Genomic DNA, 25,949 nt, shown 5'->3' on the forward strand with positions numbered 1-25,949 from the left:
GTTAAATGAGTAGACGCTTAGTAAATGTCAGATACTGTTATTTGGAGATCATGAAAACAACTGCATAGCAGGTTTTCCTCTAACCGTATTCTCATGGGCTTATTTCGTGTTTTACAAGAAGGCAAGAAGAAGCAAGTTATAAAAGTTTGTGTCATCACTTACCTCGGTTTCTACTGAAAAGCAGGGGTGAATGAATCACCCGAGATGGTCTTAATTCCTTCTCTCTGCTAATTAAACTTGAAGGAAATCCGTGGCCATGTCTTTGCTGTCTGGATTTGGAACTAAGATTCTAGACATACAGGAATATTTAGTTCACAGCTATTTGTACAAGTCATGTGCTTCGTTATGTGTAGGGGCACAAAGTGCATGAAAGTCTTATTTCCACAACATTTAAAGCTCTCTGAGACACACCTTGATTTCTTCAGCACTTCATGGTTGGAATGTAGAAAAAGCAAGCTAGGATTTTCCAGTATTCGCTCTAATGTTCAAGCCCCATTACTTACTGTTTTCGTGCTTTGAAAAAAAAAATCCTATTTTCCATTGTATTAAAGACTTCCTTTGGTGGTTCCCCACATGGAGAGGAAATGAGATGTATCTATGACCTATTATATCATTTTATGGCTAGTTTCTGCTTCTATAAGACTGTTCCCCATAGAACAATTGCCCATCTAACTACAACTGGCTTGTGTCATGATGCTTCCTCCACTAGCTTTTAAAATTTGAACAACGTCGGAGAGATTTAGTGATTAAAAAAATTTTACTAGTATAGATAAGAAACCTAGTTCATAATAGAAAATGATAATGTTTAGTCCTGGAAAACTCACTTCTACAAGGCAGAAAACAAAATTTAGAAATATAAGTAGAAATCAAGTTGCAAAATGTGTCTACTGCCTCGATCTGGAACTGACATCCCATATTATCAGAACAGTAAAAGCTTCCTTTCATAGTCATTTGTCCATTTCAGGATATCAGAGATGTTTGCTACCACATCGATCCAGACCAAAACCACACACTTAGAATTTTCTTAAGAAAGAACATTATGAAGCATAATTCCAAAGAGAAGTGAGTGAATGTTGATTACCAGAAGAAAACATTTTCTCTACATTAACATGGTACACACTATATACATTTAGTACTTCAAACTGTAAAAAGCATTAGACTAAATTAATCCTCTGTTGTATAAAATTCTCAAAAATGGTGAATTTATTTTTAGAACGGAGTTTGGTCCCTTGTAATAAAACCATCACCCCTGATTTTCTATTATTTTATGTATAATGTTGCAGTCCATTCACATTTTTGGACCCCCTATCATCCGTTCATTTATTCATTAGGTCAACAGATGTGTTTATTGAGGGTTTCCCCTCCGCCGCACACTGCGGCAGGATCAGAGGTGCAGGGGAGATAAAACAGACCAAAGCTCTGTCCCTCTGGAGCTGGTATCACCAAAACACTGCTCTAAATTCCATAGAAAACACAATTACTCCTCTGAACTCAAGGCTGGTAAAGGATAATTAAGGTAAAATCATTGGCAAACATTTTGTGCCCTGTTATAGCCACGTTAGAAAAAGAAAACTGATTCATAACACAAACATTTCCGTTCAGCAAATACCTGCTATGTATTAGGTCATGAGCTAAGCATTTTATATAGGTGACCTTATTTAGCATCCTCAAAATCTGATGAGTTATACTGTAATGATTCCCATTTAACACCTAACGAAAGTATGTTTTACCTTTTGCCCAAAGCCACCCGGCTCTTCAATAACAGTGTGTGGATTTCAACATAAATCAGGGGCCCCATCTGTGTTCTGAAACACCACGCTCAACAAATGCTGGTGGATACAAGAGATTGTTGCTGCACAATCAATTGCTAGGACATAAAGGAGGCCATCTAGATTAAGGGCTGATGAGACACTGAAGAAACAGTTAAGCGTTCAGAAGTTTCCTATTAAAGCGTCTTGTTGTATAGCAGAAGAATCGGCTTTGCACAAGGAGCTAAGGGTGGGGCGATGGAATCTTACAAATCCGTGTGACCGTCATGCTTCACACGTGGAAAAGTTGGGTGGCCCAAAGAGGAAGCATTGTTCAAGACGACAAGAAGAGGATGCAACGTTCCTGAGCTCTGTCTCACCTTGGTTTTCACCATCCTGTTGTTACATTTCATGGCCTGTTTTGAGCCATTCAAGGGTCATCTGATGAGAGAATTGTTTTCTCAGTCTTCTTCAGGTACCTCCCATTAATATGTAGATGATCCCCTGCTCCCCGTCTAGGGAGAGAAGTATGAAAATAACCTCATTCTTTTCAAGTCTTGGAGAAGAATGCCAAACAAGGAGGCCAATAACACAAAGGGCATGGAGCAGCTGTGGAACAAGCAGCAGGCACTTTATGAGTCAGTCCTAGCTGGATTCCATCTCAGGAACTGCATGCTTCAAGATGTCTGAATGCTTGAGTCATGGTGGAGTGTACTTAGTACAGAGGACTTCTATTTTATTTGAGTATGTTTAATAAGTTTCCTGATAAAGTCAATGAAATTTCTGGATAATTTGAAAACAAAACAAAACAAAAAACTTTCTGAGCCATCGTGAAGGTAGGAAGCTATGGGCATCCAAAACAAAGAGAAAACCCGGAAGCCTGGGGGTTACGCAAGCACTAAATATGGCTTTTTTTTTTTTAATGTTATGTTAGTCACCATACATTACATCATTAGTTTTTGATGTAGTGTTCCATGATTCATTGCTTGCGTATAACACCCAGTGCTCCAAACGTGGCTTTTATTCTAGGGGTGAAGCTGGGAGGTATAGAGCTTCCATTCTGATGGCTGCAGGGTGCACAAAGATTAAGAAATAAGACTTAGGGCTGAGAATTTTCCTCCTGTCTCCCAGACTACTGCTATGGACGTTGAGAGAATTTCTGGTTTGCAGCTCTTACGTCTCCCTTTCCCAAACAAGTCAGAGCTACAGTGGAACAGCGAGAGGGGAGTATGGAGAGCAGTGGGTCTGGAATTTGCCTTTCCCCTCCTCCATCTAGATGGTATTAGAAGCCACCGGGAGCTACCCTTTCCCCACCCTCCTTCAGGTACAGGTCAAGGTTTCTCACAAATGTTCTGCTAAGTTCAGAGCACATACTTGACCCTGTCTAACAATGAGCACGATGGACTGTGGAAGTCAAGAACTTGAAGTCTGTACTAGGATCTGCTCCCATCCTCCTAAAATCCCAGAAACAAGCCCCCAAAATGCCAGTCCTTCAGAGTTTGGAACAAGGGCGGCCACCTGGACGGTGTGCTGGTGGTTACGTTTATCTGCACACCTGGCACCATTTACACCATAGTCTGTATTTCCCCGGGGAACGCCCTCACATTGCTGGCAGGGTTGCTTTGTAGGACTTCTGTAATTGGCTCTAGCCTTCACTGTGAGTCTTGGGACTGTCTCTGGGTAACTACAGATGGGGTAGTGGAGAGAACCAGAGACCACCACTAATCCTAATTGTTACCCCCTTACTTTGGGCTGACACTGCTAGGTCCTGAACACATGGGAGATACTACAGTCCCCATTTTATCAATGTTGAAATGGAGGCTCAGAGAGGTCTAGAAACCCATCAAAGTTGCACAGCTAATGGGTGAGTAAGTCAGGATTCAGACACTGTTCCATCTGACGTTGCAGTCTGCACTCTAGTGCTACGCACACGGCGTCTGCCAGCCTGGCTGCCCCCGTCCACTACTCTGCTCAGGAGCTGGCAGTGGGGCCTCTTGTCAGCTCTGAATAGTGGCTGCTCCTGGTGTCAGTATCTCCAAGAACCAAAACACCTCGCCATCCAGTTACGGCGGAGCAATGCTCAGAGTCTTGATCTAGGACTTCCATTCTAGCAGGCTCAAGGCATTTAGAGCACTTTCAAGAAGTGAGATTCTTAAAATTCTGAAGTTATATTGTTTCCATTTTATTATTTGTTTAGCAGCTTCGCTATCTTATAAAAATAGCCCAGTTACAACGATCGCAGGAAAAATATTTTTTTTCCTCTAATTGAATAAGCATGACATATGGTGAGGTGAGTAATCTCTGAGGTCTCATGCTCTCCCAGACAGATTTCTCATGATTCACAGGGACTGTAACTGAATGTCCTTGGGGTCTTACAGATAAATCACTTTTTTCCGATTGTGTTAATATTCAACTGTTATTGAGTGGGTCAATTCTTTGGCATCTTGAGGCCATGGCGTACATTTTTGGAAACCCATTCATTTCCACCAATTGCCTTTTCTCAAAAACCGTGAAACTGGCTTGACTAAAATATATTGAATTATGTTTGGGGAGAGTGCTGAGAAAGCCGAACTGACGATGCTCCCAAATCTGCTTGTCACCTGCTGTGAGTTTCCAAATCACGCCGTGAAGAAGAGAGCACTGCCAGGAGTGTCTCAGATAAAGTGTCAAATGTGTCTGATTTAATTGTTAGCGTAAGGATTTAAGATGCTGCTTTTCCCTGGTGCTAACACCTCTCATTGATTCTGGAGCATTTCCATTTGTTGTTTAACAGAAACAGCCTCGGTATTTATAGCCCTATCACTCTAGAAGGGAAGGATTTGCAATTTGCACTTTCAATTTTGACTCCTAGACTTCTTTTTCTTTAAACACCCTTCAAATGGGTGTCAGACTGCAATTCAACGAATGCTTTGTGAGCGGTTGCACACAGCAGTTCTCCTCCCCATAGGCAAACAGCTCAGAAGGACCCCCATGATCCTTTGCTAATTGAAATCTAAGCTGATGAGTCCTAGTTAGGCCCAGCCTTACAACACCCGGACTCGTGGGTGCGTTCGTGTGTATGTTCTTGTGTGCGTGCCTGGATGGTACACTGGAGTCATAGCCCCACGTCCCTCGAGTGTGGTCCCAAAGTAGTTGCATCAGTGTATGTTCACATACCATTCCACATGCTTCTCTTACGATGAAATGTTAACAGTCCTGCATCAAGATGTGCGTTCTTTGTTTCCTCCTCTTGAAATTAAGGAGAATCTTCATACATTCTTTGACCAATAAAATGTGGTAGAAATGGTGTTGCATGACTTCCAGGGTTAAGTCATAAAAGGCAATATTCTGCCTCTCTCTCTCTCTCTCTGTCTCAAGGCTGCCCTTAGAACTCAGCCACCATGTCATCGGGAAGCCCCGGCCACACAGAGAGGCCACAAGTGGATGGGTATTCTGGCCAACAACGCAGCCTAACACTAGCTGATACCTAACTGCAACCTCTATAAGACCGGGGGCCAAACCATACCCTAACGCACAGAACCTGTGAGAGATAATAACTGATTGTTATTTTAAGCCACTACGCTCTGGGGAGATTTGTTACAGTGCACAGGTGACTACTAACTTAGCCATTTCTCATTTTCCCTCATTTGGAGATCAATCAATTCAAAAACACGTGCTTTCCATCTTGGTATTACAAATACTAAAGCAATACTTCTGAATGGATTTTTTTTTAATCAATTGGCTTGTTAAAAGAAATAGTTATGAACACCAAGAGTGAACCATAATGAAAGTATGAACTCTGGGTGACGATGATGTGTTGGTGTCGTTCGACAGTCATAACAAATGCACCACTCTGGTGGGGGTGTTGGTAACAGGGGAGGTTGTGCATGTTGGGGTTAGGAGTATGTTGGTGATCTCTGTATTTTCCCTCAATTTTGCTGTGAACTTTATTCTGCTTTTTAAAAAAGTCTTACTATAAGATAAAAACTGAATTACTATTACTACTACTAAATTTTAAAAGTTAACATTTCCTGAGGACTTGCTAATGGACCAGGCATCATTCTAAGCACTGTACATATATTAACATAAGCATCCTCAAAATAAGTCCATGAGGTGGGCACTATGAACTGCTAGGCTACACCACCGTGGAGGACTTACAGAACACCCGGGGACCCAGCCGCTCTCTAGGTTCTGTGATGAGAAGAACAGGACTAGGGGTTGAGTGAAGTTGGGGTGTAGGGAGGCCTGGCTATTTGGTAGGCAAGGAAGAACAAACAAATCATTCATTCATTCATTCATTCATTCATTACCTGCAGGCCATCTAGGTGTGCTAAGCCTTGTTCCAGGTGCTGGGGATTGAGCAGTGAACAAAGTGGAAAACACCTGCCCTCATGAATCTGACCTTCCAGTGTACCAGGCCATGTTTCTGCTAGTGTCACAGGACTACACGCTGCTCCATCCTGTTCTGCTGAGTCATCACAGACATTGAAAAGGAGCCAATTATTGAACACACTCAGGGTCATGAGCACATTCTTTATTTACTCTTCCATAACAAAGTAAAAGAGTACAGCTAATGGAATGCAAAAGTACCAGAGGAGAAAGAGGACAATTTTGATACCAAATCAGCAAAAATTCAATTTAAAAAAGAAGGAAGGAAGGAAGGCAGGAAGGAAGGGAAGAAGTAAGGAAAGAGAGGAAAGAAAAGAAAGAAAGAGAGAAAGAAAAGAGAGATCTTGGTAATAAATCCTAATAGGAAGAAGGGAGGTGATTCGGAGCATAGGAAACACCATGGAAAGCAACACATCTGAGTAGGAACCTAGTACAGTCAAGCCTGGGGACACCCAAAGCCACAGAGACTAATGTGGAAGAGAAGATGGGAAGAATCCAAGGGAATATTTTGCTTACTTGGAAATTATGCTCAGACAGCCCTGATGGAGACACTAAAGGCTAAAAAAATCACAATCATTTCCAAGTCAGCCCAAAGCTCATAGGAAAAAGTACCTACAGCTTCTATTCTACAGAGTTTTGAGGCTTTGTAGGAGGAAGAATGAGGGGCACCTGGGTGGCTCAGTAGGTTAATCATCTGATTCTTGATTTCAGCTCAGGTCATGATCTCAGGGTCATGAGATTGAGCCCCAGGTGGGGCTCTGCACTCAGCATGGAGTCTGCTTGAGATTCTTTCTCCATCTCCTTCTGCCCCTCCCCCTGCTGATGCTCTATATTAATATTAATTAAAAAATATTAAAAAGGAAAAGAGGAAGAGTGAAGCTACTAGAACTAATTTCTTTCCAAAAGTGTTCCATTGACTGCACACCTTAGGTGAATTGTAGATTTTGCAGACCTCTAGAAGTTGTAATTGCAGATGGACTCCTGTAGCTAGGAAGGACATTTGTGTAAAGCCCTTCCTGAGGCTCCAAGCTGGGTAGAGAGCCTGGCCAAACAACTGTTGGTGCTTCGTGACACAGAAGCCCAAGCCAGCAAGGCAGCTTGTGAAGAAAAGACTAGAAGCGCTGCCAGGACCCTAAGGAGTTCCCAACATGCCTGCCATGCAAGCACATGGCCAAGAGTTGGCCAGCTGGGAAGCTACCTTGGGATTCAGTGGATTTCTTTATTATCTTGTGAGAAACAATGATCTTTCCTTCATGAAATCACTTGGTTAAAATTCTTACTTCATTTGTTTTGAAAGTTGTATTACATTCTCAAAAATTTCTGGCTAGAGCCTGGGTGGCTCAGTTGGTTAAGCATTTGCCTTTGGCTCAGGTCATGACCCCACTGGGTCATGGGATTGAGTCCCACACGGGGCTCCCTGCTCAGTGGGGAGTCTGCTTCTCCATCTCCCTCTGCCCCTCCCCACTGTTCCTGCTCTCTCTTGCTCTTTCTCTCAAATAAATAAATAAAATCTTTAAAAAAAATTTCTGGCAGTCTTTCATCACAACTAGGACTAGGAGGGAACAAAGAAAGTCTGGGAATCTTGATATAAATTCCTATTATTTCTTTACTAAACAGTTCCTATGGGGCACCTGGGTGGTTCAGTTGGTTAAAGTCTACCTTCAGCTCAGGTCATGATCCCAGGGTCCTGGGACTGAACCCCGTGTTGGGCTCCTTGCTCAGCAGGGAGCCTCCTTCTCCCTCTGCCTCTCCCCCTGCTTGTGCTCTCCCTCTCTCTCTCTCTCAAATAAATAAATAAATAAGTAAAATCTTAAAAAAAGAAGAGTTCCTAAAATAAACCTGGTCTCTGCAATTTCTTCAAACCTCTTTAAAAGGCAAAGGTAAAAGTGTCATTTAAATAAAAATGCCCCAAACTAAAGTTTGTTTAAATGGAGAAAAATTCGGAGTGTGTGACCTGTGTTTTGAAACCAAAATAAATGCACCCAAATAAAGTGTTAAAAGCTTAGAATTGAGACTCTTAAAGTGTATTTAATGTCATATATAGAATAAGTTTTAACTTTGGGGGTGCCTGGGTGGCTCAGTCGTTAAGCATCAGCCTTCAGCTCAGGGCGTGATCCCAGGGCCCTGGGATCGAGCCCCACATCAGGCTCCCTGCTCTGCTGGGAAGCCTGTTTCTTCCTCTCCCACTCCCTCTGCTTTTGTTTCCTCTCTTGCTGGCTGTCTCTCTCTCTGTCAAATAAATAAATAAAATCTTTTTTTTAAAAAAAAGAATGTTTTAACTTTGAAGACAAAACAAGAATACCCTTTCTTTCTCTTAGTAGGTATTTCAGGCTTCTTTTGCCCCAAATTAATTGAGAAGGGGAAGGAAATAAACAGTGGTTTATCTGACCCTGAGGAGGCAACCAAGCACTCTGGGCCCAGCTCCCCCCGGGCAGCCTGCACCTGGCTGAAGCCACTCCCTCTTCTTTCCTCTTCTCTGATAAAAGAATCATCCATCTTTGAACGGTAGCACAATCATTACCTAGTGAGATATAACTTAAGGGAAAAAATGAAGATACTCCTTGGAAGGCATTTGGTTATATGATTAAGTAATTTTGTTGTTGAAATGATACATACGGAAAAATTAAAAACCTCTGTACAAAAACACAAACAACTGCAAAAGAGCAAGGAAAACATATCTGTCATATTTATGAGCAACAAAAGGCTCTATTTTTCTATGTAGAAATAGCTTATTCAAATCAACCCAATAGAAATACGATTTACAACTCAGTAGAAAAAGGATGTAAAGAGTCAGTTTGCCAAAAGCAATTGAAATAGCCAGTTAGCATACCGAGGGAGGACGCTTGTCTCACTCATTAACGAAAATTTAATTTAAACATGTAAAGTGATGTCATGTTTCACTTTGCAGAAATACCGAAAGGTAAGTTTGAGGTTATCTCATACTGTCGAAGATCTGGGAAATGGCTCCCACACAGTGCAGGTGAGACATTAATTTGGTCCAACTTTACGATAGGAAAGTTTGCCAATATCTATCAAAATATAAGACACACATGATCTTTAACTCAGTAATTTTACTGCATACACACACACCCAAATAAAAAATTTACTGCTAAGAATTTCCCCAGATATCCATGAAAATTGTCTATATAAATATATAAATGTGGGGCGCTTGGCCAGCTCAGTCAGAAGAACGTGTGACTCTTGATCTCTGGGTCATGAGTTCGAGCCCCATATTGGGTGTAGAAATTACTTAAAAATAAAAAATAAAGGGGCACCTGGGTGGCTCAGTCGTTAAAAGTGTGCCTTTGGCTCAGGGCGTGGTCCCAGAGTCCTGGGATCGAGCCCCGCATCAGGCTCCTCTGCTGGGAGCCTGCTTCTTCCTCTCCCACTCCCCCTGCTTGTGTTCCCTCTCTCGCTGGCTGTCTCTCTCTCTGTCAAATAAATAAATAAAATCTTTAAAAATAAATAAATACGTATATGCATAATTTTGTGTAGGGATGTATGTGGTGTGACTGCACCAACTTGCAAATGGGTGTTTATTGTAGCGGTGTTTGTAAAAGACCAAAACTGGATACAGAGTCCATCAACAGGGATTAAACAAATTATAAGCTATGATGTAAAGTTATTTAAAAGAATGAGTTTAATTTGTGTGAAATTAGATGGAAATATCTCAGTGTATGTGAAGAGAGCAAAGTGTGGCATATACATGTAGTAGAATCCTTTTGTTATAAAGTAAAGATGAAACTATACAGGGAAGAGAGAGATGGAAGTATATGTCATGCCCTCCTCACTGTAAGATACATAAAAACCACTGATCCGTTGTATTCTGGAGAAAGGCTGGGAATCGGGCTGAAGGCAAAGAGAAAGAATTTTATTTTTGACTTTGTCCCCTTTTACACCTTCTAGCCTGACACATTATTAATTTTTCCTTATAAAAATACCTATAGGGTTGTCTAAGCAGGGTAACTGTACTCCATCTCTTATTCTTTGTACTTCTCTGCATTAAAAAACATACTATTAGCTATACATTAAAATACGTATATCCTCCTCTCTCTTTCTCTTGCATATACTAAGAATACAAGTTAAATTTCTCTACCACGTACATAAATAAAACCCACCAGATTCAAAAAGAAATTGAGAGAAACAGGTTTTTCAAAGATTTTGTTTATTTATTTATTTTTGAGAGACAGCATGTGAGTAGGGGGAGGGACAGAGGGCGAGGAAGAGAGAATCTCAAGCAGACTCTTCACTGAGCATGGATCAAACATGGGGCTACATCTCACCACCCTGAGATCATGACCTGAGCCGAAATCAAGAGTCAGAGGTTTAACTGACTGAGCCACCCAGGCGCCCCTAAGAGAAACATTTTTTAAGAAAGGGAATGTATAAGGATTGGACCACTGATACTCATCTTAGTAAATACCTATGTCATAAAATAGCAATGAATTTTCTAGTTACTCTTTTTTATGGGATTCTTCTGTTATGTCAGTTCGCGTCTGGGGATGGTTGATAAGTCTTTAGTTAAACACTTAAGAAAATAAAAGTATATCTATGCATAAAATATGTAGTTAGTAGAATCACAACTAAAGAAGCCTGGTGGCCATGTTCACTAAGTAATTTATTTTATACAAACAAATACTCAACAGTTATGCAGAGGCTTCAGCATTAAAACAAAGTCAGGGCATATCTCCAAATAGATGAAGACTTTTCCCCCAAAGGGAGCATCATTTTAAAGACAAAAGTATCTGAAATAGTACAAAAAGAAAAAGAAATTCTGAATAGCCTATATCTATTAAACAAATTGAATTACTGGTTAAAATTCACCAACAACCACGGTATATATATTACAAGTGTTAAAATCCAAAAACTGACAAGAGCTGGAATAACCCATATGATGGTGGATTAGAGTTGGAAACGTCAGTATCTTCTGGGTCGCTTAATACAGATACAGATGGCTAGAGAAATATTTACAGATGATACACTGAGGCAGTGAAGGGATGTAGATATCTGTCTGAAAAAAATGATCATCATCTCCTACAGCATATAAAAAACTAACTTGAAATAGATCAGACTTAAAGGTTATACTTAACTACAAAACTTTATGTTTAAGGATTTTATTTGTTTATTTATTTATTTATTTATTTATTTATTTATTTATTTATTTTAGAGAGAGAGAGTACATACAAGCAGGGAGAAGAGTGGAGGGAGGTGGACAAGGAGACTCCCCGCTCAATGTGGAGTCCAACACGGGACTCAGTCTCATGACCCTGAGATCGTAACCTGAGCTGAAACCAAGAGTCAAACACTTGGGGCACCTGGGTGGCACAGCGGTTAAGCATCTGCCTTCAGCTCAGGGCGTGATTCCAGCGTTCTGGGATCGAGTCCCACATCGGGCTCCTCTGCTAGGAGCCTGCTTCTTCCTCTCCCACTCCCCCTGCTTGTGTTCCCTCTCTCGCTGGCTGTCTCTATCTCTGTCAAATAAATAAATAAAATCTTAAAAAAAAAAAAAAGAGTCAAACATTTAACTTACTAAGCTACCCAGGCACCCCTTTACTCTAAAACTTAAAACACACACACACACACACACACACACACACACACACATCAGAATAAAAATCTTTATATCCCTGAGATAGGCAAATATTTTTAGACAGAACATAAAAAACACAAACCATAAATTTAAAAAATTCATAAACTTTATCAGATTAAAAATGTTTGCTCTTTAAAAGAAATCAACTATGAAAACAAAAAACAAGCCACAAAATGGAAGAATATATTTCTAATATGTAGATTTAATACAGAACTTTATTTGAAACACATAAAGACATATGACAACTCAATAATAAGGCAAACAACCTACTTAATAACTAACCAAATGATTTGAAGAAACTCTTCAGAAAAGAACATATGATAGCGGGTTAAGTACATGAAAAAGTATTCAATATCTTAAATCATCAGAGAAACAAAAACTCAAATCATAATGAGATACACTACATACCCATGGAAATAACCCAAATTAAAAGGACTAATAAAATCAAATGTAGGTAAGAAAATGAAGCAACTGGAATTTTCATACTGTTTTGTTGGGAATATAAAATGATAAAATCAATTTGGAAAAATGTTTAGCAACTTCTTTTAAAATTAAACATACACTACCATTAAATCCAGCCATTCTACTCTTAGGTATTTGCTCAAGAGAAATAAAAACATATAATCCCACAAAAATTGTACACAAGTGTTCATAGCAGCATTTTACATGATAGCAAAACATGGCATGTGCGGGGGTGGGGGTCCCAAATGTCCATCAAATACATGAATGGATAAACTGTGATATGCCCATATAAAGAAATGTATGGCTAAGCAATAAAAAAGATCCAACTACTGACTTATGCAATAAAATAGTTGAATCCTGGGGCGCCTGGGTGGCACAGCGGTTGGGCGTCTGCCTTCGGCTCAGGGCATGGTCTCGGCGTTGTGGGATCGAGCCCCACATCGGGCTCTTCTGCTATGAGCCTGCTTCTTCCTCTCCCACTCCCCCTGCTTGTGTTCCCTCTCTCGCTGGCTGTCTCTATCTCTGTCGAATAAATAAATAAAATCTTTAAAAAAATAGATGAATCCTAGAATTATATGTCAATTGAAAGAAACAAAAGAGTCCATCATTTTTCATTTGTATAAAATTTAGAAAATACAAACTAATTTATAACGATGGGAAGTGGACCAGTGGCTTCCTGGTGCCAAAGGTAGGGGGCAGAATAGATTTTTAAAAGGGTGAGATGAAATTTAGGGGCAGAGGGGGTGACAGAAGTGTTCTGTATCTCTATTGTGGTGATGTTTCTTGGGTGTCTACAGATAGCAAACTCAAGTTGTATTTTTTAAATGTATACAGCTTATTGTGCAGTAATTATACTGCAACAAAATTGTTGTTGTTTTTTAAGTCACTTAACTGCTATTTGGGAGAGAAGTTACTAAGGGTTGAGAGAAAAATATCATTACAGTAGGAGTAAGTGGTGGGAGCCAAGATTTAGAGCTAGCTGGTAAATATCAGGAAGAAGGCAGGGGAGAGAATGATACCCCGGGTTCTAATTGTAAGAGATGGAAACTTACCAGCTCTGACTCTGACGTTTTCAAAGGTTCTGGTGTCCCTAATGGAAGATGTTATCTGATCAAGTTGCATCCTTTGATCCCATTCTTCCTTAACTCCTCGTTATGCTCCCGGCCCCAGTAAAGCTATGGGGTCTGAGGTTAACACCTTAGAAGGCTGCCAAGTAAATTATTAGATGTTATCTGTTAACCTAATGTTTCAAGAAGTGATATCTGAAAATTGTTTAATGCTTTTTCCCTCCCTGCATTTGGGACCTTTGAATTTCAACAGGGTGCTCTCATGCTCCTTAGCGGAACCCACAGTGAGAACTCTCTCTAATGGTGTAATGCAGGCATCGTGGCTGCAGAAGGGCAAGGTTGGGTTCGCAGCACCTGCAACCATGAGATGCCCTTTTTTGACAGTGAGATTAACCCTGTCAAATCATAAATGAATGCCGGCCAAGACTTTTAGCGAAAAGAAAATCTTATGTAGACCAGACAAGTTGTCACTTTCAAAAACTTTCGTTTTGAGGGCACTGAAAACTAAGAATTCAACTTAGACAAAATCAGTATCTCTTGGGAAAACGGCTCCTTTCTTGACAACTTCTGGATGACCCCTGCTGTCTGGATCGTGACGTTCAGTAGAGGGCTCAGGAACAAAGACGGCGTACACAGGCCGTAGCTGAGCTCCACAGAACCCAAACCTATTTCTTTCAACTATGTGCTTGTCTGTAAAAGCAACCTAATAGGATCAAAGGATGATTTCTTTTTTAAAGCAGGTATGTTATTTTGAGTGGGCAGCCTTTAACCGCTTTCCTGTGGGAAATGTTAACATCTTAAGCAATCAAAAATTATATAGTATGTATAGTAATTGTTTCACAAGCTAATAATTTCCTCCTCCTCTTCTTCCGCTCCCTCAGTACAACCACAGTGGTTCGAACTGTGTCCTCCAGAAAGATATGTTGAAATCCTTACCCCCAATATCTGGGAATGTGACCTTATTTGGAAAGTGGGTTCTTGAAGATGTAATTAGTTAAGCTTCTTGAGATAAAATCATCCTGGATTTAGAGTGAGCCCTATATTCAATGGCTGGATCTCTGTAAGAGGAGAGGAAACAAAGAAAAGGAGCCATGCGAAGACAAGGGCAGAAACTGGAATGATACTGCCATAAGCCATGGTGGGCCAAGGATCGCGGAGACAGCAGCAGCTAGGAAGAAGCAAGGCAGGATTGGCCCCTAAAGTCTTGAGGCAGACCATGGCCCTGCTGACCCTTTGGCTTTGGAGTTTGGCCTCCAGAACTATGAGAGAATAAATCCCTGATGTTCTCAGCCACCTAGTCTATAGTCATTTGTTATGGCGGCCTAGGAAAGGGAAGCATTGGCTAATCCCATAAACCCGTCCAGATCACCAGCAATATTTAATTTAGACCAGACCCCAAAGCTATGTGAGAGAAACAAGGCACTGATATTAGAGTCAGGGATTTTTTGTAAGTCTCCCTTAAGGTAAAAGCAAAAGTCCAAGCAATCGTATGAAGAAAAAAAGACAAAAGCTGGTTAAGACTGCCAATTGGTAGAACTATTTTGGAAGACGGTCTGTTCTGATATTATCTTGTAAAGCTGAAGATGTGCACAGCCTTTGACTAAGCATGGCCACTACAAAGGCAAGAAACTGTCTCTCATGAGGACAAGTGCAGGAACTTCTAGAAACATCATTGCTCCTAGTGGGCATAAACTGGAAAAAATCCAAATGTCCATTGACAGAATATGGATGCATGCAATGTGCAGTGTAGTCACAAATGGACTGTTAGTCTACAGTGAATGTTCGTTCATAAACTACAGCTGTGTGCAAAGAACTGAATGACTTTTTGAAAAATAATGTTGAATCAAAAAAAGCAAGACAAGAGGAATGTATATATATTATGATTCCCTTTATAGAAAATCCTGAAAATAATCATCAGCACTAAATTATTTTATTTGGAGATGCATTTGGGTAGTAAAACTATAAAGCAGAGCAAGAAAGTTATTACTATGACATTTAGGATAGTGGTTAACTCTAAGAGGGAATGCAAGCGGGTATGACTGGGGTTTGGGGAGGCTTCTAACACACTGGTAACATTCTTTTTATTAAGCTGCATAATGGTTTCATGGATGTTTTTATTTTCTATACCTTTCATTATAATTTCTTATATATAAAATATTTTAAATGTTTTTTAAAATTTTTTTTGAAAAAAGAGGATAAAAAAGGAAAGAAAAGAACACGTAGAAGCGTTAGAAGCATAAAATGTTCTAATTTACCTTGAATAAATTTGTGTGTTTTCATATGGTCCGTTCACATAATCTTTCCTGCTCAGATTTCCAGCCTGTCAGCTAAAGTCTTAGTCAAGGCATTTTCTGCTGAAATCCAAGATTCCGGAAAAGAAGAGGAATATGATGAAAAAGCTCAACAAATCTGAATTGTTGCCTGGAGGTCAGGCCATGTGGAAAATGTGGTGTTTCGCTTTGCCACAGATAAGCTCCGGCAAGGCTGATAAGTGGCCAGAGACCAGTGGAGGTGTAAGACGGTGGGCAGCTAACAGGCAGCACTTTCCATTTCCAAAGGGCTTTTCACATGGTCTCAGGGAGCCTCACCCATGGGAGGAGACCTTACTCCTTCTATTTTACTAAGAGGAGTGTTAAACTGTAGAGAAGTTAAGGTGCTCAGCCAAAGTCACAAGCTCGGGAAATGACAGGCTAGAGCTGGAAACCAGGTTTTCCCCACCCGAGTGCAGTGACTTTTAATGGAATTCAATGGTATACGTACCGACCCCAATGCACAGGAAGCAGGAGACTTGGTAGAACCAAACTGATGTGATGCAAATGTCGCAAACTCAGGATGCCAAGGTGTGGGGGTGTGGGCTGACAGCCAACAGATTCCACGGGCCGTGCAGAAGACAGACATGGTTGAACCTAATCACAGTACATCTGAAGACGTTTGCATTTTGTAAGGCTCGTACCCATGGCGCAATCAAAAGACAAAATTAATATTGCTTGTGACGGTTTGTAGTGCTTAGCAAAATTCTGTTTTTCTTCCATGTGGTTGATATTCCATCCCCCTTCAATACTTACACCCTCCAAGCCAAACCCCAGTTCTTTACAAACTCAAAGCAATGAATCACGTAGGAAAACAGTTCAGATAAACAGACACAGTCAGATCTCTGTTTGGACTTCATGCTGGAGAAAGTGTGCAGACCCTGACTGTTTCATATCGCTGCCCTCGATGCCAATAAATCGACCATTTGCAATACTGCTTCTTGCCAAGAAATCCCCCGGGCCCTCATGTGGTTTCAACAGAGGATATGTGAAAAGACTGAACAAATATCATCGTTTTATCCTCATTCCTGTCCTCAAAGCTTTTGCAACCTTAAGCAAACTATTTTTCATGGTATTTTCGACAAACTGTGGAAGCCTACCGAAACCATTCCTGGTCCTGATACTTGAGTTTGGAAGTTAAAAGTCTGCATTCCTTAAAAGTTTTGATAATGTAACTAAAATAAAATCTAAGCCAAAATGAAACCAAAACTAAGGTCCCGGTTGGCATCAAGATGAATTTATTTCTCTTGCTTTTTACAGTAGATTCTCCCATACATGGTACCTGAGACATAGGCCAATGGATTGCCAGTTGTGTAGAATGATAAGGCGTCATTAAGATCAGTAGTATCTGGGGGACAGAGACAAGTCAAAGATGACATTGTAAAGGAAGGAGCACACGGTGGCCAAGGTGTTTGCTTGTCTACTGAGCGGCATGCCATGCTGGGTCTGGACCAAATTCCCTCCCTACTGTAACGTGGGTCTGGTCACCCGGCAGATCTGTCAGAACAACATTCAGATTCCTGCCTTCTTCCCCCTCTACCCTCCCCAGAGAGTGACCTCCGTAGCACAATTGCACACAGCCCCATCCTCTAACGTAATCTTTCCCACGTCCCCATACTTCCACCTAAAATGAAATACAAGAGTGGAAAGTGAGTTGAAACCTTTTGGAGAATTTGGAAGCCCTCCATCTAGAACATATCTTTTAAATGGAAATGACACATATATCACATAATCAATGTATAAAAAGAAGGCATTTAGTTCATTTTTTAGAGTCTGGGGGAGTTTAAGGAAAGGCCACAGAGAGAACGCTTGTCGCCTTGCTCTAGAATCTAGCAGGCCTGAGGCCTATCGCTCTGGTAGACAAACGAAGCTTCCTGTCCCTTCTCCGTGTTTTGACTGCAGTCCGCATGCAAAAGGAGTTGCATTTGATATAAAAATATCCGAGAAAATAAAAAGAAGCAAATCAGTATGGATTCTTAGACCAGTCGCTGCAGAAAGAATTTAAGTATTTTCTGATTTGAAGGAAATCTTCACTTGAAATTGCTGGGAGGCTTGGGACTGATAAGCCTCGGTTTCCAAATCTGTAAAATGAAGATAGTAATGTACTCTTCTTACTGGGCTGCAGTGATGGTTTAATGAGGTCCTATAAAGCACTAAACAAGAAGTTGAGTACTTAGTAATTGCTTACTAAAATTCTCATTCATTATCATATTTACATGATTTCCTAGAAATATTCATTTGCATATAAAACTTCAGGTTAATAGAGCAAATAATAGGAAAACTACAACAGACTGGAATATTGTGTTGCTTTCTACAAATCAGTTTTTCTTCCATTATGTTATTTGCTGCTCATGGTCAACCTGTGGTTCTGTATTTTTGTATTTCAGGTGAGGAAACCTAGGCCAGTCTCTGGGAGTTCAAAAACAAAAAGCAGGAACATTGCTTTGCACTTTTTAAGTACATTTATTATGCCAAAGATAGTATTGACATAGTAAAAATTGGTTTCAACTATTTCTAACTAATATCTCTTTGAACTATATTTTTATAATTTTGATCATGACAAGATGTTCTTTGATCACATTCTGGCCACTCTAAGAAGTGTCCTATTCGAAGAAAGCTCCTTCATTTCCCTTTTGTGCTCTTTTCTTTAAAAAAAAACTAAATAAATAGAAAGTTAAAGGAGCAGGAACGTGTCCTCTAGCTCCGGGCATCTCATGGGATTCCAATTCATGTTGTCTCAGGGACGTTTTCCAAGCAGCATGAAATAGAGATGCAAAGACTTTAGTGGCTTTTTTTAGTTTACTTGTTTTCAACAAAAGCTTTATCCAATTAACCGTGGACTAGGTTAATGATAATTTATTACTGAAAAGCTGCATTATCTATGAAGTTTTGCTGTTTCCATGGGAAGTATGTGGTGATGAAAACGATTGAGTAGTTCATTACAATAGCAGCGGCACCTGGTCTACATAAGACGCTAAGCTAGTGTTGGCTAACTCTCCACCCTGCCTGCGTGTTAGAGTCACCTGGGCTTCGAGAACCGCACTCAGGTCCTCGCCTCACCCCTGAGAGAGGCCGACTTGATTGGTCTGCAGTGGGGCCCGAACACTGGTAGGATCAAAGGTTCTCCCCGTTCCCAGTTGGCAGCGAAGAGCATTACTGAGATACTACTGTGATGGATGAATACGAAACAGCACCTAAGCTCCCCTCAAGAAGCTTCGGAGTCTGCTTCAGAAGAACGTCCTTTTAAAATTCATTAATATACTTAAGAAGGTAGTGAGTGACCCATCACTGATGAATTCCACATTCCTTTTCTCTTCCTATCCCTCTCTGTAGTAAAAAAATGGTTAACGGTCAGAGAAATAGAGAAATCATACCTTCAAATAAAAAAATAGAAAAATCAAGAGCCACTGAATAATACGTTTACATATCTTAATACATCTTAGTACATATCTTCCTTATATGCATCCCAGATATCTCTAGTCAGACAGAAAAGGCATTTCTCCTTGAGAAATGAAATGTGCCCTCCAATTACCGATGTTAGGGAGAGTGTTGATCTTGAAAACAGCATTCAGAACTGATAGTGTGAGCTTTACTTAAGGCTCTGTTGATGCTCCTTTGTTTGGTGACAAAAGCGAAATCCAGGGTTCTTCCGTCAGCTGGATCATCACCTCTGCTTCCGGGCGCAACACCTGGAGCTCCACCTCCCGCCCAGCCTTGTCATTGTACGGGCGAGGAACCAAGTTCGCCTCGTTAATAGGCTGTGCCCAAAGCCGGAGACGCCCCCTTGGAGGAAATAGGATTCCAGTTTGAGGATGAAAGTGTAATACCACCTGCCAGGTTTAAATTGAGAGCATATTACTCATTTTTAGTTAATTTCTCAGCCTGGAGAATAATTTGGCACATGTGTGCAGTAGACGTTCCCTCAACTGCTTCCTTAGGGACCCTGACCTTGACGGGATAGTTGTAATTGGGGGGAAAAGTTAATAAATGACAATCATAGTTAAATACCCTATTTATGAAAGAAAATGCATGTATTAAAATTAAAAGGGGGAATAATCAAAAGCAAGAGGAGTGGATTAATACATTTTTCTTGTCTCTGGCTTAATTTTTTGTTAATGTCAAGGCCTGGAGCACCATGGGGTTGGGGAACCTGAAATACAGTGGTTCTCAAAACACACGTACTAAGAAAAAAACATGATTATAGGAAGTTAGTTTGGGAGAAGCCATTCTATGCAAGGGAAAACCATACCTTCTTATGGATTTTAAACCCATTTCTTCTGGATCAACTCTTTGGAGGTGTACTGGAAACTCTGAAGGAGATTTTGCAGGCCTTCCCTTTCATCCCTTTCAAGTGTTTTCCTTTTTAACATTAATGACTGTTGCCATCTCCTACGTAATCATAGTGTCCATGGCTCAGAAAAATACATAATGATCAAACTCCTATGAATTCAGTAATGTTATACATATACTTATCATGCTTTTTATATATTTATAACATTTTATATGTATGTTTCTATATGTGTGTGTGTGTATATGTAATTAAGTACAACTGTATTTGCATACATTTGAGAAATATGATACCAGTCACCTGAAAGTGTCTCCATATTTTGTAGTCCTTTGATGGTCAGAACAATTCCCCAGGTCCCCACCTTAGGTGTCTGTGACATGTCCAGTCCCTCCCACCATTTTTCTGAAGATTCTCAAGAAGGATGCTTTTCCTTTGACTCTATTCTCCTTTTCCAACATCGAGGTCGTAAACCCTATCGTCAATATGAACGCTCGGATAGGATTGCGCTGTCTGCCTCTCACTTCGCCTTCACGCTGCTGTCTATCCATCTAAATCCATCATCCCATGCGTGGACACACCCTCCTCCTCTTCACTTGCTGAAAAACCACCAACACACTACTGTCGTACGTATGGCTTTCATTCAAGATCTGCGGGTAATACAGGGTGTAACCACACCACGGCAAAGGAAGCAATTTAAAGCCGAATAGCAAACCTCTCTGTTCAGCCGTTTGTCCAGCGCTCCTTACCAGATATTACTTCTCCTCTCTCTCTCTCTCTTCTCAGGAACTAGTCTGGATCTATTTTGCTCGAATCTGTTCTCTTTTAACCAAGAATTTCTCCCCTCTCTACTACCCCTCCTTCAAAAACCTCCCTTCCCGCACAGGTCCCCTGCCAAAGCACCCAGGATTTCCATCTACTCTGTCTTTGACATTAGGGGTAAAATGAAAATCTCTATTTCAATACATAGACACTTTATTCCCTCCTTTTTACTATCCTGGGTGTTATGATTAATCTAAAAAGTCCCATTAAGTGTCTTTCTTTCTGCTTTCGCAGAGCCATCTGCCCAAACTTCAGTCAACTTGTAACATCCCGTTTGTCCCCTCCGTGCCACACATAGGGCTGAGAATTATTTGGCCTACAGCAAAGCTTGGTGTATCCCTTGGCACCCGCCAGGGCATGCCCCAGCCTGTGGTCCACAACCACTCCAGCTTGGAAACAGCTGATCTGTGCATTCATAAAACTAGCCAGTGGGCACAACTAGCCTCTGACACCGCTCAGCTTTGGTGAAAGCGTTCGTTCTCTCTACGTTATCATGAACTTGCCTCCTTTTCCTTTACCTCGCTTGCCTTCTGTAATGAAGCTAATGAAAACTTTCAGAGAAAGGAGGAAAAGAAAGCTAGCAATCGAGCGTTAACTCTCCCAGAGGCATGACTTTTTAATGTGCGGTGCAGTCTTAAGGCCGGAGAGCTTAAAGCAAGGGTATCTCTGACTGTGGGCTATTAATCATCCACAAGTCAGTGAAGACTCTGTGTTTGGAGGACAGGAGCCTTCCCCACCCTTTGGCATCATGCAACATAACATGACTTCTATGCCGTCTTCCCATTCCTCCCCCCTTTCCTAGACTAGCTTACTTTAATAGAGGAATTAAAATGGATGAGCTCCAAGTAAAATCATTTCTTCCTCTTCCAATCCAGGGTACTGGTTTAATATAGGCTTTATGCTTCTTTAATTGTCCTCCAAATGGATCACAGCACAGCCCTGACTTCCTGATAGGTGTTAAATAGATTCTTACAAAAAGTTCCAGGGCTCTGGTCCTATAGAGCATTGACTGACATCTGAAAGTCAGAGATAGGCATCTCCCCCCCCCCCAAAAATTAGTTAAATTATAAACTCACCAATCAGGATGTACACTTGCATTTTGGAATGGCGCCAGGTAAATATTCGGTGACAGGCATTAAGTTGCAGTGGTTAGGATTTTGAATCAAATCAGATCCCCTGGGTCTGCAACTCAACTCTCATATGATCCAGGTGACCCAGGGCAGGTTATTTAATATGTTTGGCTTAGTTTCATCATATGTGAAATGGGAATAATAAAGTATCTTCCCTGTGGGTTCGTTGCAGAAATGAAATGAGACAATTACTGAGTAGTGCTTAAAACAGTGGCGTAGAGCAAGAAATTCAAATGTGCCTCCTCGTGTCTGTTTTCACTGAGGTGTCCGAGTGATGATTGTGAAGCTGATTTTAGAAACTGCAAATAAAAGCGCCGTGAATTAGCTACACGGCGGGGGTGCGCCCAGCCTCTTTGAAACTACCAAATGTAAGGAGAGGACAAAAAGAGTAACCAGTATGAAGAGATTTCTTTGGAGATAACCATGGCTGTTTTGAATCCTGACAACTCTTTTTGAGTGATGGGGGTATGTGGGCTTATTATGATTTGATCTACTGTTTTTTAACTTCGAAGTGAGAAAGGTCTTTGATGGGACCACTTTGAGATCTTGGTATCTCTCTTCCTGGCCTGGAGAACATTGTGGAATGGAACCTGACTCCTGATCCAGTGCTCAAGAAGGCTGAACAGCCAGAGATGTGCTCAGCGCCTGGGTAGTAGGGGCAGGACCCCGTGCTGCTGGGTTAGGGGCTGCTGCAGAGCCAGGATTTGTGAAGGCAAAGGGTGCAGCAGCATTTCCCAGGGATCGGGTGCTCACTACGCGGGAGGAAGTTACCTGGTCCGAGCACTGACCGAGCTACTGGGAGGGGCAGAGCACCCCAGCAGCTAAAGCAGGAAAAGAATGACAAAATGCCAGAGGTTGTGAAAGGAATCATATGGGGCCACCCAATATAGAAACACATGAGTTGGTTCAAGGTTACTGCAAGACGGCGTGTCCATCCAGTCTCCACACTGAGGTCTGCAAAGAATCCAGACAGTGTTCCAGAGAGAAACGCCAGCTTTTCCACCATTTGCCATGCACAGAGGGCTGTTCAAGGAAGACATTTCCTAGTCATCTCTGTCCCCTCTCCTCACCACAATTCTGGCCCCAAAGGATCAGACATTGGCATGCAAGTGGTTGGTTGTATTAGTCAGGGTTCTTCAGAGAAATGCAACCAATAGGATATATGTGGGGGAATAGATAGAGATAGGTAGGGATATCTGAATGTGTCTCCATGTTTTGCAGCCCATGGTCATAGGGACATGACCATAGATAGGGATTATCTATCTATCTACCTAATCATCTATGTATATATTTTAAGGAATTGGCTTACACAATTGTGAGGCTTGGCAAGCCCATAATCTTCAGGGTTGGCAGCAGGCTGAAGACCCAGGGCAGAGCGGCACTTCCAGGAGTCAGAGGGCAGTCTGCTGATAGAATTCCTTCTTGCTGGGGGAGGTCCATCTTTGTTCTATTACGGCCTTCAATTAATTGAATGAGGCCCACTCATACTATAAGAGACAATCTACTTTACTCAAAATGGGCTGATCTAAATGTTAATCTCATCTAAAAAATAACTTCATAGAAACATCTAGAATATTTGACCAGATATCTCAGTACCATGGCCTAGACAAGTGGACAATTAAAATTAACCATCATAAGTGGGGTGCCAGGGAGAGGACAGGAGCAAGGGTATGAGTGAGAAACTGGCCACATCCCTTCCCCCCTTAGAGTTTGCAGGCATGTGGGGAAGGAGCCGAGAAGATTTCATATGAAATCATGTGGTGGGTTTGATATCATTATGTACTGGATATTCCAATCGTTTTAAAATTTATTTGTTCCAAAGAGCGAGCAGAGCGAGCCAGAACACAACTTGGGGGGAGGGGCAAAAGGAGAAGCAGACTCCCCGAGGAGCAGGGGGCCCGATGCGGGGCTCAATCCCAGGACCTTAGGGTCATGACCTGAGCCAAAGGCAGACACTTAACTGACTGAACCACCCAGGCGGCCATAGATATTCTAATTTTTGACTGAAAATCTCTGTATTACCTAAAGTGGTTTTAGGACCCTAGGAGAGAAATTCAAGGTCCTACCTGAGTACTCATTTAGGAGCAGGGAAAGATACTAAACATTTAAAAAACAGAGTGGAATACCAAAAAGAACAAAACAAAGCAAGCCTTTTGATTACTCCATGATTATTCGTGTATAATATACCAGTTACAAGTGCCTAGTACATAGAATATATTCAGTAACTATTCGCTATTTTTATTACATGTACATACGTATGTGATAATTTACGATGAATAGGACATGGAATCTCTGCCTTTTTTATACGTATACTTTCTTGATAGTGACATATACATATAGTCTGACAACCTGAAACAGATGAATACTTTTCACTGAATTGAGTGATAGGTGGGAGAAATTTTTTGGTAAGTATTTACTTCTTTCTTAAGGTTATATTACAATGACTGTGCTTTATGTTTTGGTGTTTCCTATAAATATATTGCCTGAACTTGCCTCTGTGGTGCAATAGATGTAAACTTAGAAATTTAAATACCCTCGTGCTGTTGGGGCACCTGGGTGGCTCAGTTGGTTAAGTGTTTGCCCTCAGCTCAGGTCATGATCTGGAGGTCCTGGGATCAAACCCCAGGTCAGGCTCTGTGCTCAGTGGGGAGTCTGCTTGTCCCTCTTCCTCTCCTCTCCCCCTGCTCTCGTGCTCACTCTCTCTCAAATAAATAAATAAATAAATAAACAATAAATAAAATAAAAAATAAATAAATAAACAAACAACAAACGCATACTATGGCAAACATAATTGTCTTTTTGGTGTTTATTCTGGTCTGTAGCCTGAAGGTATTATTGACTCTTAGTTAAACAAATAATTAGCTTGTTTATTTGAAGTAAGAAGACGTAATGAACGAATCTGCTTACCCTTGGACTCTGGGACAGATAGCCGGCCCTTTGGGTCTTGGTTCTCCCACCCTTACTCTCTCTCCTTTTCTCTGCCATTCCCTGCCTCTACCTCTTCCTCCATCTCTATTCAGAAACACCTGCCTACTCAGCTACTCTGGATTCCAGCAAACAGAGCGGCATATGATACTCACAGGTGAGGGGTCTGAGGCATCAGTCAACCTGACCCCATACTGATTTTCAAGGGTATTTTTTTAGAAGTTATTTTCCTGGCTGTCCAAGCAGCCTTCTAAGAGATGCTTTTAAAGTTGAAGACGAAGTCAGTAAGAATAAATCTGCGATCCGGGGGCAGCAGGCTTGCGTTAGGACAGAAACCGACTCAATTACTCAAACGCATTTGCTCAGTTACAGCCGTAGTGGATCTAATTGGCCATGGCCTTCTTGATCAGCCTTTCTTTTTCTTTTTGTCTTTTTTTTTTTTTATTATATATTATCAAGCAATTTTTTTTTAAAGATTTTATTTATTTATTCGACAGAGCTAGAGACAGCCAGCGAGAGAGGGAACACAAGCAGGGGGAGTGGGAGAGGAAGAAGCAGGCTCATAGTGGAGGAGCCTGATGTGGGGCTCGATCCCATAACGCCGGGATCACGCCCTGAGCCGAAGGCAGACGCTTAACCGCTATGCCACCCAGGCGCCCCTATTATCAAGCAATTTAGCACTAGATTATGCAACACTTTATCCAAGATTGTTATATAAATTTTTACCTTTTTCAAATTTCTGCTAAAGCACTAAATTTTGTTCTTACAACAAAATGAGATGTACGTGTGAACTCATGGAAACTGTAACCCAAAATAAACTACTGCAGGGGGCCACAATGTGAAAACAGAGGGGCTGAGGATGGCATTATGTTAAGAGTCTTAATTTTCCCAAACAATATGGGAAAGACTTGGCTGCATCCTTCGGTGACTTACATGTTAAATAATTTGTGGTTAAGATTTAAACAAGATTCATGCTGGAAAATCAGGTGGTTTCAGCAGTCCTCCTTTCATTCCATCAGACCACTTTGCAAATAAGATCTGCCAAGATTTTGAAAGTGGGCTAGAAGGAATGTAAGTCTCACCATTGACTTCTCAGTGCTCTATAAATCAGAAGGGTTGCCAGCTAGCAGACAGAAGGAACACGGGTCCGCAGCGATGCGCGCAATTACTCTGGTAAATGTTGAGTCTTGGAAATTGAAATCGTGACCCTGTTTTTACAGTAAGCAGGAGGAAAAAGATCAAC

The sequence above is a fragment of the Ursus arctos genome, unplaced genomic scaffold, assembly GCF_023065955.2.
Source record: "Ursus arctos isolate Adak ecotype North America unplaced genomic scaffold, UrsArc2.0 scaffold_1, whole genome shotgun sequence".
Taxonomy (NCBI): domain Eukaryota; kingdom Metazoa; phylum Chordata; class Mammalia; order Carnivora; family Ursidae; genus Ursus; species Ursus arctos.